Source organism: Macadamia integrifolia, unplaced genomic scaffold (genome assembly GCF_013358625.1).
Source record: "Macadamia integrifolia cultivar HAES 741 unplaced genomic scaffold, SCU_Mint_v3 scaffold224, whole genome shotgun sequence".
NCBI lineage: Eukaryota > Viridiplantae > Streptophyta > Magnoliopsida > Proteales > Proteaceae > Macadamia > Macadamia integrifolia.
The window spans coordinates 366,649-381,948 of NW_024868587.1; the positions used below are offsets into that span (position 1 = coordinate 366,649).

Consider the following 15,300-nt stretch of genomic DNA (forward strand, 5'->3'; position numbering starts at 1 on the left):
AATCCTCAATCATATTAATCTCTTCTTCCATATGTGGTTGCTTTCCTATCCTAAACATGTTAAACTCAATAGTTTGGTTACGAAAAGATAATCTTAGGAAACCATCCGGGAGTTGATTAATGCATTACTGGTAGCGAAGAATGGTCTTCCTAGGATTATTGGGATCTCATCATTGGTTGAGAAGGGCTTGGTATCTAACATGATGAAATCAAGAGAGAAAATAAATTCCCCCACCTTTAGTAAGACATCCTCAACCATTTCTTTAGAAATTTTAACAGACCTATCTGCCAACTGAAGAGTAGTTCCAGTGGCTTTCAATTCTCCCAATCCAAGTTGCTTGTACACATGGTAAGGTAAAAGATTCACACTTGCGCCAAGGTCAAGTAAGGCATGCTCAATATAGGTGTTGCCTATGACACAAGATATGGTAGGGCTCCCTGGATCCTTATACTTGGCTGCTATAGGCTGAGTAATTATGGAACTAATGTTACCTTCCAAGAACCCCTTTTTGGGCACACTAGTGATACGTTTGTGAGTACACAAATCTTTTAGTACCTTTGCATAGGCGGGGGGATCTGGGATATGGCATCCAAAAGGGGGATGTTCACTTCTACCTTTTTTAAGACTTCTAAAATTTTGTCCATGGAAGTAGTCTTCCTTTTGTTTACCAAGCGATTAGGAAATGGGACAGGATGAACATAAGGACTGTTAGGGATTTGCCCCTGTTCAGAAGAATCATTTTTTGTTTCCTCAACCAAATCATTTTTAGTTTTAGAAATATCTTTAGGTTCATCAGACGAACCTGAAACAAGAGGCACACTTGTGTCCTCAACTGAAGGAGAGTTAACATGAGTAATAGATGAGAAAGATTTAGGAACGCTCTGTTGGTACTCTCTACCACTCCTAAGGGCATAAACAACATTACATTGGTTAGAGAGCCTTTGTTGGGTCTGACCTTGAACTATATTCAGTGGTGCATTAGTTGATGTTTGTGAACTAACAGGCTGATGATGCCTAGGGTTAGGCTCTGGTTGACTGGGTAAAGTTCCTTTCTCCCTCTCACGCATAATTGAAACAACTTGAGTGAGTTCTCTCATAATATTTTGATGACTTGTCATGAGGAGGGCCGTATTTTTTTCCAAGTCACTTATTCTACTTACCTCTCCAGTGTTGATAAACCTAGGGAGTTGCTGATAAGATGATAGGAGAGGGGCTCTAGGAAAACTAGCCTAGGTCCTACATTTAACCGACAAAAAGTATTTTGAGAAAAAGATTGTTGTGCAAAGGGAGGCCATTGGAGTCCAGGTTGACCTTGATTATGGAAATTAGAAGGCCCTGCTTGGTTGCCCTGATTCTAAGAGAAATTTGGATGATTTCTCCATCCTGGATTGTAGGTATTACTATATGGATTATTCTGGTATAAGACATTAACATTATCATTAGAAGTGCCCCCAGAGGTATTGGGGCATTCTTCTAGGAGATGTCCAAGGGACAGGCACCAAGCACAAATCTTAATCAAATTGACTGATGATGGCTCTCTAGGAACATAGCCTCAATTCTCTTGATTAGGCTATCCAAATGGGCTTCCTTGGCTACTATCCCATCCATAAAATATCCTTTTCCTCCTATGGTTCTTTCACTCTCTTGGGTTGATTCCCACTCATGGGTTTTGTCAGCTAAGTCAAGTAAGAACTCCCATGCCTTTCCTTCATCTGTAAAGGATGTGAATCCCTCAGGGCACATAGACTCTATCATTTGTTTAGTTGGGTAATAAATACCCTCATAAATTATTTGACATAAATGCCATAAGTCTAGGCCATGGTGAGGGAATTCTTGGAGTAGATCCTTGAATCTCTCCATAAGTTTGGAAAATGACTCACTAGACTTTTGCCTAAACTGAAGAATATCACTTCTAAGCTTATTAGTCTTGTGAGTTGGGAAAAACTTCTTAAGGAAGACGACTGTAAACTGCTCCCATGAGGTTATGGAATTTGTGGGTAACCCATACAACCATTTCTTAGCTTGGCCTTTCAATGCAAAAGTGATAAACCTAAGCTTAACAGCATCATCAGAAAGCTGTTGGATCTTAATTAGAACACATACCTCTTCAAATTCCATTAGAAATAGGTATGCATCCTCAGAGGTCAACCCATAGAAGTGGGGCAACATAGTGATGTATTGAGATTTGAGTTCAAAATTATTGCCTTGGGCTTGTGGTAGAACTATGCAAGAAGGTTGGACTGTTCTAGCAAGGTAGAACCTATCTTTCAGAGATTTAGGTGGGGGGTTTTGCTGTTGGTCTCCCATATTGAAGGGTTTTAAAGAGAGCAAACGTATAGGGTCACTACTTGTTGGATCTCTTCTTTCTACAAGTCTTCTTTAAGAAAAGAAAGAAAATAAAATAAAATAAAATCTTGGTAAAAATCTTCATTTTCTGAGATATTGTGTGAGGAAAGAGAGAATCCGTTTCTAAAATTAACAAATTCTATTCCTTCCTTGCAATATTAACCAATATCTTGAAATCTTCATTAAATCAAAAAGGAATCTCTGCATAGCATCTTCAAGATCTTGTGAGGTGGCAAGGAGAGAGAATAATCTTTAGGATTTTGTAGGAGAGAGGATGTGGTACCAATGAGTGGGTCCCACCTTTGGACTGGTTCTTGATTTACTTTAAGCACTTTCTCTTGTAAACTTGGAAACTAAAAAAAAACAAGAAAAATAAAAGTAGTACTATCCAAAGTGGGGCAAAATGTACATTTATATCCCTAAGATTTCACACATTATTGTGCTCATCAGATCTCCCATGATTTTTTTTACCTTTTTTTTCTATTTTTTCTCCCTTTTTCTATTTTTCTCTCTTCTTGTACAAGAAACCCCCCTTGGCCGATTTTTCTTGCTTGGATTTGGACAATATTCTATTTTAATGGGAAATTCCATCCATGCCCTTGTATTTTTTTTTTCTTTCTTATTTTTTCTCTTTATTTTCTCTCTCGCTTCTCCAAACTTGCGTACAACCATCTTGGCCAACCTCCTTTAAGTGATAAGTAGAAGAGAGAAAATCTTCTAAAAAAACCTTGACAAAATGGCAGCTAAGAGGTTCGAACTTGAGACCTCTTAATAAGCAAGGGATTTTGCACACCACAACTCACCAACTACACTATGTAGTTGTTGTTACCAAAAATGAATCTTCAATCACTTAAGGATGTGGTCCATCAATCCTTGTTGGAATTTGAAATATTTCTTATACCCTTAGGACAACTACAGATGGGCTGGTTCTGCATCTCGATTCAGTTCCGATCCATTATTCTTTTTCTGGCCTGAAAAGAATAATCACTTGTATGATTGACCAAACGAATGTGTACTTGGAATTGAACACATCCATCTTACTCAAAATTTTGTTCTCTTCGTAAACATGAAAAGAAATAGACCTCTTTACATATAAAATTAGAGATATCGCACCCGATAGTCCTTAAGGCCTTGAAAATATAAAACCTACAAAAAGAGAGTAAAACCCACGGTAGCTCCATTTTAAATATGTAAAATGCATGTTTTACTACATTAGATTTCACACATAAATGTGCTCATCAGAATTCCCCCACACTTTGACTTTGCTAGTCCTCGAGCAAAATAAAAAGAAAAAGAATAAAAACAAAAAAACCTAACTCACTTTTGTAGCAATCACGGTTGCCCTTAGCATTTGCAACAAGCCTTTAAACCCCTAGGTCACCCCTAGTAGACGAGTTGTGTCTTGTGGGTGTTTCAGTGAACATACACCTAAAATTCAGAATAAACAAATCCCAACCTAGGCTAAAGGTAAGGGCCATACTGATCCGGAGCAAAGATAATTCCTCTTACAAGGGACCCCTACACTTAAACTTTATTACCCTTTATCAATTCTAGGCACTACCATATTTCTTAATTTGGAACTCACTTCGTCTCTTCATCCTTATCTTAAGGCAAAACCACTTGTGAAGAAATAGGGAACCAATGACTAAGGCGTTGGAGTGTTTTTGACCAAACATGTTACCTAGCATTAATGACATTTGCACATTTTTTTCTCCTTTTTTTTTCTTAATAAACTCTATTCTACTCCACTACTTTTGGCCTGAATGACATGGTGGAGCAAATACCAGACACCCACGTTACTATGTAACTTCGCTTTTTGCATATGCCCACAAAGACAATGATGCTAGAGTTCTTTCAGAAGTTTCCTCCCTAGGAATTTCGATTAAGACACCACGCTTCTTGAGGCGCAATGCCCTATCTAGTTTTAAGGGAATCAACTCTTATTCTTCTTTATACAGCATTTCACACTTCATTTAAAATTGTGCATTTGTCAACTCATGCCAAATGAAAAAGAATGTCTCAATTCCAAATCAAAAGTACAAGAAACACACAGACTTACATCTGGTCCAACACCATAAAACAAGGGTCCCTTATTTTTCAAAAGAAAGTCTCATCTCAAGACACACGCTTGTTTCTTTCTTCTCAACAGGATTTTTATACGTTCAAAATGGGTACCATAATTAAAAATTTTATTTTCATACATCAAGCAATCGAATGGTATGATCATTAGCCAAAAGCCAAAGTAGGACTTCATCTTTAGCAAGCTCAAAAATAAAATGAAAAACAAACAAAACAAAGTGGAAAAAGAAAAAACTGGTTTCCCTTCCCCACATTTAAGTCATGCAATATCCTCAATGCATGGAAAGAATTAAAAGTGAAGACAATGCAAAGGGGTCATACCTGATTAAAAGTTAGTCATCAGTGCAAAGAGGTTCATGGAGATCCATGACCTCTTAACTACCAGTGGTAGGAAACTCCAAGAACGGTTTCAAATGTTGACCATTAACCTTCAAAGTTACCCTTGTTCTTGAATTCAGAATCTCCACAGCCCCATGGGGATATACATTATAGACAATAAATGGGCCATCCCATCGGGATCTAAGCTTACCAGGGAAAAGATGCAGTCGAGAGTTGTATAATAAGACCATATCACCAATTGTAAAAGATTTACGTAGAATGTGCTTATCATGGAAAGCTTTGGTCTTTTCCTTGTAAATCCTAGAACTTTCATAGACATCATTCCTAAGTTCCTCCAACTCAAATAGTTGGAGCCTACGATAAATTTTCGTATCAAACAAATCAAAGTTGAGCTTCTTGATGGCCCAAAAGGCCTTATGCTCCAACTCAACTGGTAAGTGACAAGCTTTACCATACACCAAACGGTAGGAAGACTGACCAAGGTTGGTCTTGAATGCAGTCTGATGTCCCCACAAGGCATCAATGAGCCTAAGGGACCAATCCTTACGGTTGGGATTAATAGTTTTCTCCAAGATTTGTTTGATCTGCCTATGAAACACCTCCACTTGGCCACTAGTTTGGGGGTGATAAGGGGTAGATAACTTATGGGTGATCCCATACTTTTTCATTAAGGCCTCAAAAGGCCGATTACAAAAATAAGTACCCCTATCACTAATTATTATACGTGGTGCACCAAAGGAAAAAAAATGTTCTCTTTGAGAAACTGGACCACCATTTTGTGGTCATTAGATTTACAAGGTATGGCCTCTATCCATTTAGAAACGTAATCAATAGCCAAAAGTATGTACAAATTCCCAAAGGAATTAGGGAATGGTCCCATGAAATCGATGCCCAATACATCAAAGATCTCAACTACCAAAATAGGGTTGAGGGGCATCATGTTCCTCTTATTGATATGGCCAAAAGATTGACAGGCAGGACAAGCCTTGCAAAAATTAAAAGCATCTCTAAAAAGAGTAGGCCAATAAAATCCGTATTGGAGAACCTTTACGGCAGTCTTCCTAGGTCCAAAGTGTCCACCACATGCATAATCATAGCAAAAAGAGAGAATTGAATGTTACTCATGATCAGGAACATATCGTTGGATAATTTGATCCAGATATATCTTAAACAAATAAGGATCATCGCAGAAAAAGTGCTTAACTTGGGAATGAAACCTATACTTATCTTGGGTAGACCAGTGATCCGGAGTCACTCCTAAAACTAAGAAGTTGACATTGTCAGCAAACCATGGTTCACTGGACACTGTAAATAGCTTTCCATCTAGAAAGTTCTCGTTGACTGGAGAATCGACAGTTAAGGAATTGGGAAGCTAGGATAAATGGTCTGCAACTAGGTTTTCAACTCCTTTCTAATCCCTAATTTTTAAATCAAACTCTTACAAAAGTAAAACCCACCTAATGAGATGGGCTTTGGCATCCTTCTTCTGAACTAGGTATCTAAAAGCAGAATGATCAGTATACACCACCACATGTGAACGAACTAAGACCGAAACTTTTCTAATGCAAACACAATAGCTAAACATTCTTTTTCAGTGGTTGTACATCATTTAAGGTCCTACTAGAATCGTAAATGATAGTGGGCAACTTATTAATCCTTTGACCCAAAACCGCTCCTATGGCAAAATCCAAAGCATCTTACATCAGTTCAAAAGGTTCAGTCCAAACAGGTGGTTGAACAATGGGTGCATTGGTCAACTCATTCTTAAGTTGTTTGAAGGATACTAGGCACTCTTTAGAAAACTCAAAAGTTTGATCTTTAGCAAGTAATGAAGTGAGAGGTTGGGCTAACTGACTAAAGTTCTTAATAAACCTTCTATAGAAGCCCGCATGCCCTAGAAAAGATCGAACATCCTTAACAGATTGAGGAGGTGGTAAATTATCAATTAAATCCACTTTAGCTCTATCTACCTTAATTCCCTCCTTGGATATTACAAGGCCTAAAACAATACTAGATTTAACCATAAAATGGCATTTCTCCTAATTCAAAACCAAATTTTTACATATGTACCTTTTAAAAACTAGGGAAAGATGATGAAGACATTCAGAATAGGAATTTCCATGAATTAAAAAGTCATCCATAAATAATTCTAAGAATATTTTGACCATGTCAGAAAAGATGCTCATCATGCATCGTTGGAACGTAGCAGGGGCATTGCAAAGCCCGAAGGGCATACGCCTATAAGAAAATGTTCCATATAGGTATGTAAAAGTGGTCTTATGTTGGTCCTCTAAAGCAATTGGGATCTGGTTATGGCTAGAATATCCATCAAGAAAATAATAGTATTCATGTCCAGCTAACCTCTCTAACATCTGGTCAATGAATGGCAATGGAAAGTGGTCCTTCCAGGTTGCCACATTAAGTTTTCTATAGTCTATACACACTCTCCACCCTGACTGGACACGGGTTGGAATTAGTTCATTATTGGCATTGGGAACTACTGTCACCCCAGACTTCTTAGGCACTACGTGAACTGGGCTTACCCATTGGCTGTCAGAAATAGGATAAATTATTCCATGATCCGAGCACTTTAGGATCTCATTCTTAATGGCTTCCATCATCACTGGGTTAACTCTTCTTTGGGGTTCCATGGATGGTTTGGAATCCTCCATAAGATGAATATGATGTTGTACAATAGAAGGGCTTATACCCTTGATATCAGTCATGGTCCAACCTAGGGCTTCCTTAGTATCTTTTAACGCTTTAAGTAACTCCTCTTCCTGGCTAGAAGTTAAATTTGAAGAAATTATTACAGGAAGAGTCTGGTCAGGCCCTAGGAAAGCATACCTCAAATTAGATGGCAATTCCTTAAGATCTAGCTTAGGGGGCTCAACTATGGAAGGTTTGGTCTTAGAATTGGAACAGGGTCCTAAGGGCTCCACAGGTATGTCAAGACTCAAGACTTCAGAAAAGAAATTTTCACTATCATCATCCAACTCATTCTTACACTCTTGGAATTCTGAATCAAAATCAATATCAAAATTGGTAATTAAATCATCAGAAAAATCTAAAAAATCCTCAAGCATATTGATCTCTTCTTCTATATGTGGTTGCTTGCCTATCCTAAACATATTAAACTCAACAATTTGGTTACCAAAAGATAACCTTAGGAAACCATTCTGGCAATTGATTAATGCATTACTGATAGCTAAGAATGGTCTTCCTAGAATTATTGGGATCTCATCCTTGGTTGAGAAGGGTTTTGTGTCTAACACAATGAAATCAACAGGGAAAATAAATTCCCCCACCTTTAGTAAGACATCCTCAACCATTTCTTTAGGAATCTTAACAGACCTATCTGCCAACTGAAGAGTAGTTCTAGTGGCTTTCAATTCTCTCAATCCTAGTTGCTTGTACACATGGTAAGGTAAAAGATTCACACATGCGCCAAGGTCAAGTAAGGCATGCTCAATGTAGGTGTTGCCTATGCACAAAATATGGTAGAGCTCCCTGGATCCTTATACTTGGCTGCTATAGGCTGAGTAATTATGGAACTAATGTTACCTGCCAAGAACGCTTTTTTGGGCACACTAGTGATACATTTGTGAGTACATAAATCTTTCAGTACTTTTGCATAGGCGGGGATCTGGGATATGACATCCGAAAGAGAGATGTTCACTTCTGCCTTTTTGAAGACTTCTAAAATTTTATCCATGAAAGCAATCTTCTTTTTATTTACCAAGCAATTAGGAAATGGAATAGGAGGAACATGAGGACTGTTAGGGATTTACCCTTTTTTAGAAGAATTAATTTTGGTTTGCTCAACCAAATCATCTTTAATTTCAAAAGAATCTTTAGGTTTATCAGACGAGCCTGGAATAAGAGGCACACTTGTGTCCTCAACTAAAGGAGAGTTAACAAGAGTAATAGATGGAAAAGATTTAGGAACACTCTATTGGTACTCTCTTCCACTCCTAAGGGCATAAACAACATTACATTGGTTAGAGGGCCCTTGTTGGGTCTGACCTTGTACTATATTCAGTTGTGCATTAGTTGGTACTTGTGAACTAACAGGCTGATGATGCCTAGGGTTAGGCTCTGGTTGACTGGGTAAAGTTCCTTTCTCACTCTCATGCATAATTGAGATAACTTAGGTGAGTTCTCTCATAATATTTTCATGGCTTGTCATGAGGAAGGCCATATTTTTTTCTAAGTCACTTATTCTACTTGCCTCTCCAGTGTTGGTAAACCCAGGGGGTTGCTGATACGATGATAAGAGAGGGGCCCTAGGAAAACTAGCCTGAGGTCCTACATTTAACCCAGGAAAAGTATTTTGGGAAAAAATTTATTGTGCAAAGGGAGGCCTTTGGGGTCCAGGTTGGCCTTGATTATGAAAATTGGAAGGCCCTGCTAGATTGCCCTGATTCCAAGAGAAATTTAGGTGATTTTTCCATCCTGGATTGTAGGTGTTACTATATAGATTATTCTGGTATAAGGCATTAACACTATCATTAGAAGTGCCCCCAGAGGTGTTGGGGCATTCTTCTATAACATGTCCAGGGGACTGGCACCAAGCACAAATCTTAATCAAATTGGTTGATGATGGCTCTCTAGGAACAATAGCCTCAATTCTCTTGATTAGGCTATCCAAATGGGCTTCCTTGGCTACTATCCCATGCATAAAATATCCTTTCCCTCCTATGGTTCTTTCACTCTTTTGGGTTGATTCCCACTAATGAGTTTTGTCAGCTAAGTTAAGTAAGAATTCCCATGCCTTTCCTTCATCTACAAAGGATTTGAATCCCTCAGGGCACATAGACTCTATCAATTGTTTAGTTGGGTAATCAATACCCTCATAAATTATTTGACATAAATGCCATAAGTCTAGTCCGTGGTGAGGGCATTCTTGGAGTAGATCCTTGAATCTCTCCATAAGTTTGGAAAAGGACTCACTAGGCTTTTGCCCAAACTGAAGGATATCACTTCTAAGCTTATTGGTCTTGTGAGTTGGGAAAAACTTCTTAAGGAAGACAACTGTGAACTATTCTTATGAAGTTATGGAATTTGTGGGTAACCCATATAACCATTTCTTAGCTTGGTCTTTTAATACAAAAGTGATAAACCTAAGCTTAACAACATCATCATAAAGCTGTTGGATCTTAATTGGAACACATACCTCTTCAAATTCCATTAGAAATAGGTATGCATCCTCAGAGGTCAACCCATGGAAGTGGGGCAACATAGTGATGTATTGAGATTTAAGTTCAAAATTATTGCCCAGGGCTTGTGGTAGAATTATGCAGGAAGGTTGGGCTGTTCTAACAAGGTAGAACCTATCTTTTAGAGATTTTGGTGAAGGGTTTTGATGTTGGCCACCTATATTGAAATGTTTTAAAGAGAGCAAATGTATAGGATCACTACTTGTTGGATCTCTTCTTTTTAACTGATTCTTATTATTACGTACCCACCTAACACTCATACAACAGAAAACTACCCATAACTAGAGTAAGACAAGCACAAAAGAATGGATAGCAAAACTTTTTTTTTATGATTTTTATGATTTTTTTTTTGGCTTTTTGGGAGCTTACCGGAAAGGATCCAGGGTTGCTCAGGTCAATTCCTGAGGTACTGCTACAGAGTGAAACCTGTCTTTATCATACTGTGAGGCATGGAGACCTCCATCGATACAACTATTATTGCAAGTTGTTCTTCTCAGGAATTCAATAAAAGAAAAGGAAAAACAAAACAAAGCAAACAAAGTACTCCGATTTACCAAAAGAAAGCAAAAAATAATATGGAACTGTCTCTTAGGCAATGGTGCCAAAAACTTGTTTGAGATTTTAAAATGTAACCGCAAGCGTAAGGATCAAAGTAGCTACGGGTCGAACACAGGGAGAGCAGCCACTTTATTTTTTTTCTTCTTTTAATAATGCGAAAGTGAACCTATTAATGATTGTAATCTAATTCTAATTATAGTCCTAAACATATGTATCTAAATTAACATCCTAACCATTTGTCATCTAAGAATTTAAATACACAAGCCACATAATTAAAATTAAATAAATAAATAGCTGAAAATAAACACCTCACGCAATTAAAAAGCAATGAAGGAAAAAAATGTTGAAATAAAAATAAAGTCAAAGAAAGGGGATAAAGCTAGAGGGAGACTCACAAGTAGGTTTCTCTACTTAGCCCGAGGGATGCATCATAATATGAGCTTCCCTACTTGACCAGAGAGTCACTTTTACAAGGGTTACTCTACTTGGCTTTAGAGAAATGGAGACAATTAAAATAAAAATAATAAAATGATGGTTCTATGGCTAGGAGGGGCAAAGCCAACACATACACTAGCCATGAACCTTGGGGGAAAGGGATAACAATAATGTAACGACTTAAATTAAAATTCTAAATTAAGAAAGAAAGGGTAGTCAGAAGAGGGAGTGAGAGGGGGGAGAGAAGACTACTGAAGGAGCCTACTTACTTGAACTTCAACCTTGAATAGAAAACTTGATCAATTTGAGACACTACTAGTACTAAAAACTAGATCTGGAATAAATCAAATTTGAAATTTCTAATACTAGAGAAAAAAAATCTGAAGAAAAAAATTGAACTTGAAGGACATGTTTAATAGTTTATTCTTGTCACCTAGAACTAGAACTTGAAAATTACAACTTCAATTTTTTAAACAATAAAAATAAAAGACTGAATCAAAGATCAAAGTGCTTGCATTAATTGAATAAAAAGAACTTACAAAAGTGTTTAAAGCATAAACCTAGAACTAGAGCTAGAGAAAGAGATAGAGCAACTAAGAAAAAACCCTAAAAGAAGAATGAAGTGCCTCCTCCCCTTGTGTTAATTCTATTATATAGAGAATGAGGGAGGGAAGCTAACGATTTTAGCTTCTAAAAAAAAAGATTTTTTTTATCTTGTTGATGAAGTGGAGGAGAGAGGAGAGAGAAGAGAGAAAACGTGTGGAGAGAGATCTCCCACGATTTTTCTTGTCTTTTTTTTTTTCCTATTTTGTCTCCATTTTTCTATTTTTCTCTCTCTTCTTGCACAAGAAACCCCCTTTGGCTGATTTTTCTTGCTTGGATTTAGACAATATTCTATTTTAATGGAAAACTCCATCCATGCCCTTATCTTTTTCTTTTTTTTTCTTCTTTCCTATTTTTTTACTTTATTTTCTCTCTTGCTTCTTCCTTTAAGTGATGAGTAGGAGAGAGAAAATATTCTAAAAAAAACCTCGACAAAATGGCAACTAAGAGGTTCGAACTTGAGACCTCCTAATAAGCAAGGGATTTTGCACACCACAACTCACCAACTACGCTAGGTAGTTGTTGTTACGAAGAACAAATCTTCAATCACTTAAGAATGTGGTCCATCGATCCTTGTTGGCATTTAAAATATTCCTTATACCCTTGGGACAACTGCAGATGGGCTGGTTCTGCGTCTCGGTTCAGTTCTGATCCATTATTCTTTTTCTAGCCCGAAAAGAATAATCACTTGTACAGTTGACCAAATGAATGTGTACTTGTAATTGAACACATCCATCTTGCTCAGAATTTCATTCTCTTCGCAATCATGAAAAGAAATTGGACCTCTTTACATGTAAAATTGGAAATATATCACCCGATAGTCCTTAAGGCCTTGAAAATATAAAACCTACAAAAAGAGAGTAAAACCCAAGGTAGCTCCATTCTATATATGTAAAATGCATGTTTTACTACATTATATTTCATAGATAAATGCGCTCATCAGGCACCAATAATGGTGTGGTGGTCAGGTTTTGAGACAAGTTCCCAAACTTTATTTCTTTCAAATTGGTGAAGCTCGTCTTGCATGGCAACAATCCAATCACTATCATTTAAGGCTTCTTCTATGTTTTTAGGTTCAATCCTTGAGATAAATGCAGTATGGTTGCATATCTCAGGAGATTTAGATCGGGATTGAATTCCTTCATTCAGATCTCCTATATATTCTCTAAGGGATGATTCTTATAGAGAATGTTTCTTTAGGAAGATCTTCTACTTTTTCAATAGCCTTTTCTTTATCTTTTTCTTGAGGTTTTCCAAGGGAAAAATCATTTACTATATCCTTTATTTCATCAAGAGCAACATCATCATCATCAACTAATGGTTTATATAGGTCTTTAGGTAAAGATTCATCAAATCTTACATTCATGGATTCTTCAACCATTAATGATCTTTTATTAAAGACCATATATACCCTACTATTGAGGGAATACCCTAATAATATTCCTTCATCAGATTTGGCATCAAACTTTCTATGGTGGTCTTTAGTGTTTAGGATGAAACACTTACAACCAAACACCCTAAAGTAATCCACCTTAGGTAGTTTACCAAAATCTAGCTCATAGGGAGTCTTGGAAAGCATCGGTCTTAGGATGACTCTATTAAGCACATACCAAGTTGTATTAATAGCTTCAGCCCAAAAATACTTTGGTAGGGAATACTCGTTGAGCATTGTCCTAGCAGTTTCTTGTAGTGATCTATTATTCCTTTCAACAATACCATTGGATTGAGGTGTCCTAGGAGCAGAGAAGTTATGGTCTAAATCATACTTATTACAATATAAATTAGTTTGATTTATATTGTCAAATTCTCCTCCATGATCACTCCTTATAGTGGTTGTTGTATATCTCTTTTGATTTTGTAATCTTTTGCACAAAGTTACAAATTCCTCAAAGGCATCATTTTTATGTTTTAGAAAAATAGTCCAAGAAAATCTAGAATAGTCATCCAAAATTACAAATTTATAAGATTTACCATTCAAACTAGACACATTGATAGGACCAAACAAATCCAAGTGTAAGAGTTCCAAAGGTCTAGATGAAGAAACGATGTTTTTTTACTTATGGGACACTTTGGTATGTTTGCCCTTCATACAAGCATCACAGAAGTTGTGTTTATCATATTTGAATTTAGGAAGATTCCTAACAAGATCCATGGATGTTATGATTTGGATTAACTTGACATTTACATGTCCAAGCCTTCTATGCCATAGAAAGGATTCACTATGGTTAGATACCAAACAAGCATTACGGGGGCTTGTTTCTTCTAGCATGCAAATATATATATATATATTATTCTTCCAAGTTCCTTTTAATATTAGGTCATTACTTGCATTCTTGATATAACAGTGTGAAACATCAAATTCTATTTTATAGCCTATACCACATAGTTGACTAACACTAAATAAGTTATAATTCAGATTCTTTATATAGTAGACATTGGAAATAGAAATACCTCCTAATTTAATTTTTTCAATTTCAGCTATCTTCCCTCTGTTATCATCTCCAAAGAATACCCATCATCTGATGTAGTCTCATAGGCTTGAGAATCGATTTTGTGTTGGATGTCATTTGTTTGGAGCATCCACTGTCTATGACCCATTCAGCTTCTATCTTGTTCTTCAAGCACACCTACAATAGGAATTCAGTTGTACATTGGTCCCTATAAGCTCATGGGTCTATCATTGTTAGTGTCGAATGTCCCTATTGGGACCCAAGTGGTCTTATAACTTTTAGGTCTCTAATTTTGTCTTTGTGATGACCTTGGGTTCCATTGGATCCTTCCATATGACTCACATGATCTTTGAGGTGGATAAAACCTTTGAGATCTATATGATCTTTGGGATTGGTATGTTCTTTGAGGTTTGTAGGACTCTTAGGGGTATGTTCTATATGTTTGGAATTTCCTTTGTGTCCTCTCAATAGAATATCCCCTTTGGAATTGGAATCTTCTATATCCAAGTGTAGGTCTTGAGTTCTCTTATGGTCTGTATTTCCTCCTTTGAGGAGTGGAGTTGGTAGCCTTCCTCTTCTTAGCATGACACTGTTTAGTAGAGTGACCAGTTTTCTTGCAATAACCACACTTAGAATAGAAGGTAGAATATTGGTTTCCTTAGTCAATCCTTCTTGGAATCTCAGATTGTCTTTCTTTTCTCTTAGATGGTTTGTCACATCTCACTTCCAATAGACCCAACTTACCATTAGGAATACCGACGATTTGATTAAGACACGTACTTGTCTTACAAACCTACAAGGATCTCTGATAGCAGTACCTTAACATTTCACAATCTCACATCACAAATCAACCATAAGCAGCGGAATCAGAGTATAATAGTGAAATCATCAGAAATAAATGGGGAAATTATCTAATGATAAATATAATATCAATAACCGAGTTATTCTATTTACAATCCTTCAAGACTTACATATATCAAGTTTAAAACATAATATTCACAGACCTGTATCAACATAATATAAAATACGCTAAACACCTCATGGCACTGCATATGCACAAAAGTCACAAGCACAGTCTTGGCCATGGTCCTCCACGTCCAGCATCCACCAATCGCTCACTCCGTACTCAGGTCCGACGGAAAAAAAGTCACTAGCCACAGGGACGACCATACCTAGATCATCATCTAAAAAGTGTGTATACATGGGTTGAGCTTTCTAACTCGCTCAATGAGGGATGGGGTTCAAGCACATCCAATAAGACATTCACAATA

At 37.0% G+C, this 15,300-nt stretch overlaps 2 non-coding genes across 2 annotated transcripts; both read left to right on the forward strand.

Moving 5' to 3' along the window:
• The first annotated feature begins 1,813 nt into the window (after positions 1–1,813).
• LOC122066115 lies at positions 1,814–1,920 on the forward strand. The gene has a single exon (XR_006136239.1). It is a non-coding gene; the product is annotated as a small nucleolar RNA R71 (small nucleolar RNA).
• Positions 1,921–9,650: 7,730 nt separating this feature from the next.
• Positions 9,651–9,757, forward strand: LOC122066118. Its single transcript, XR_006136242.1, has one exon. It is a non-coding gene; the product is annotated as a small nucleolar RNA R71 (small nucleolar RNA).
• The last annotated feature ends 5,543 nt before the right edge of the window (positions 9,758–15,300 follow it).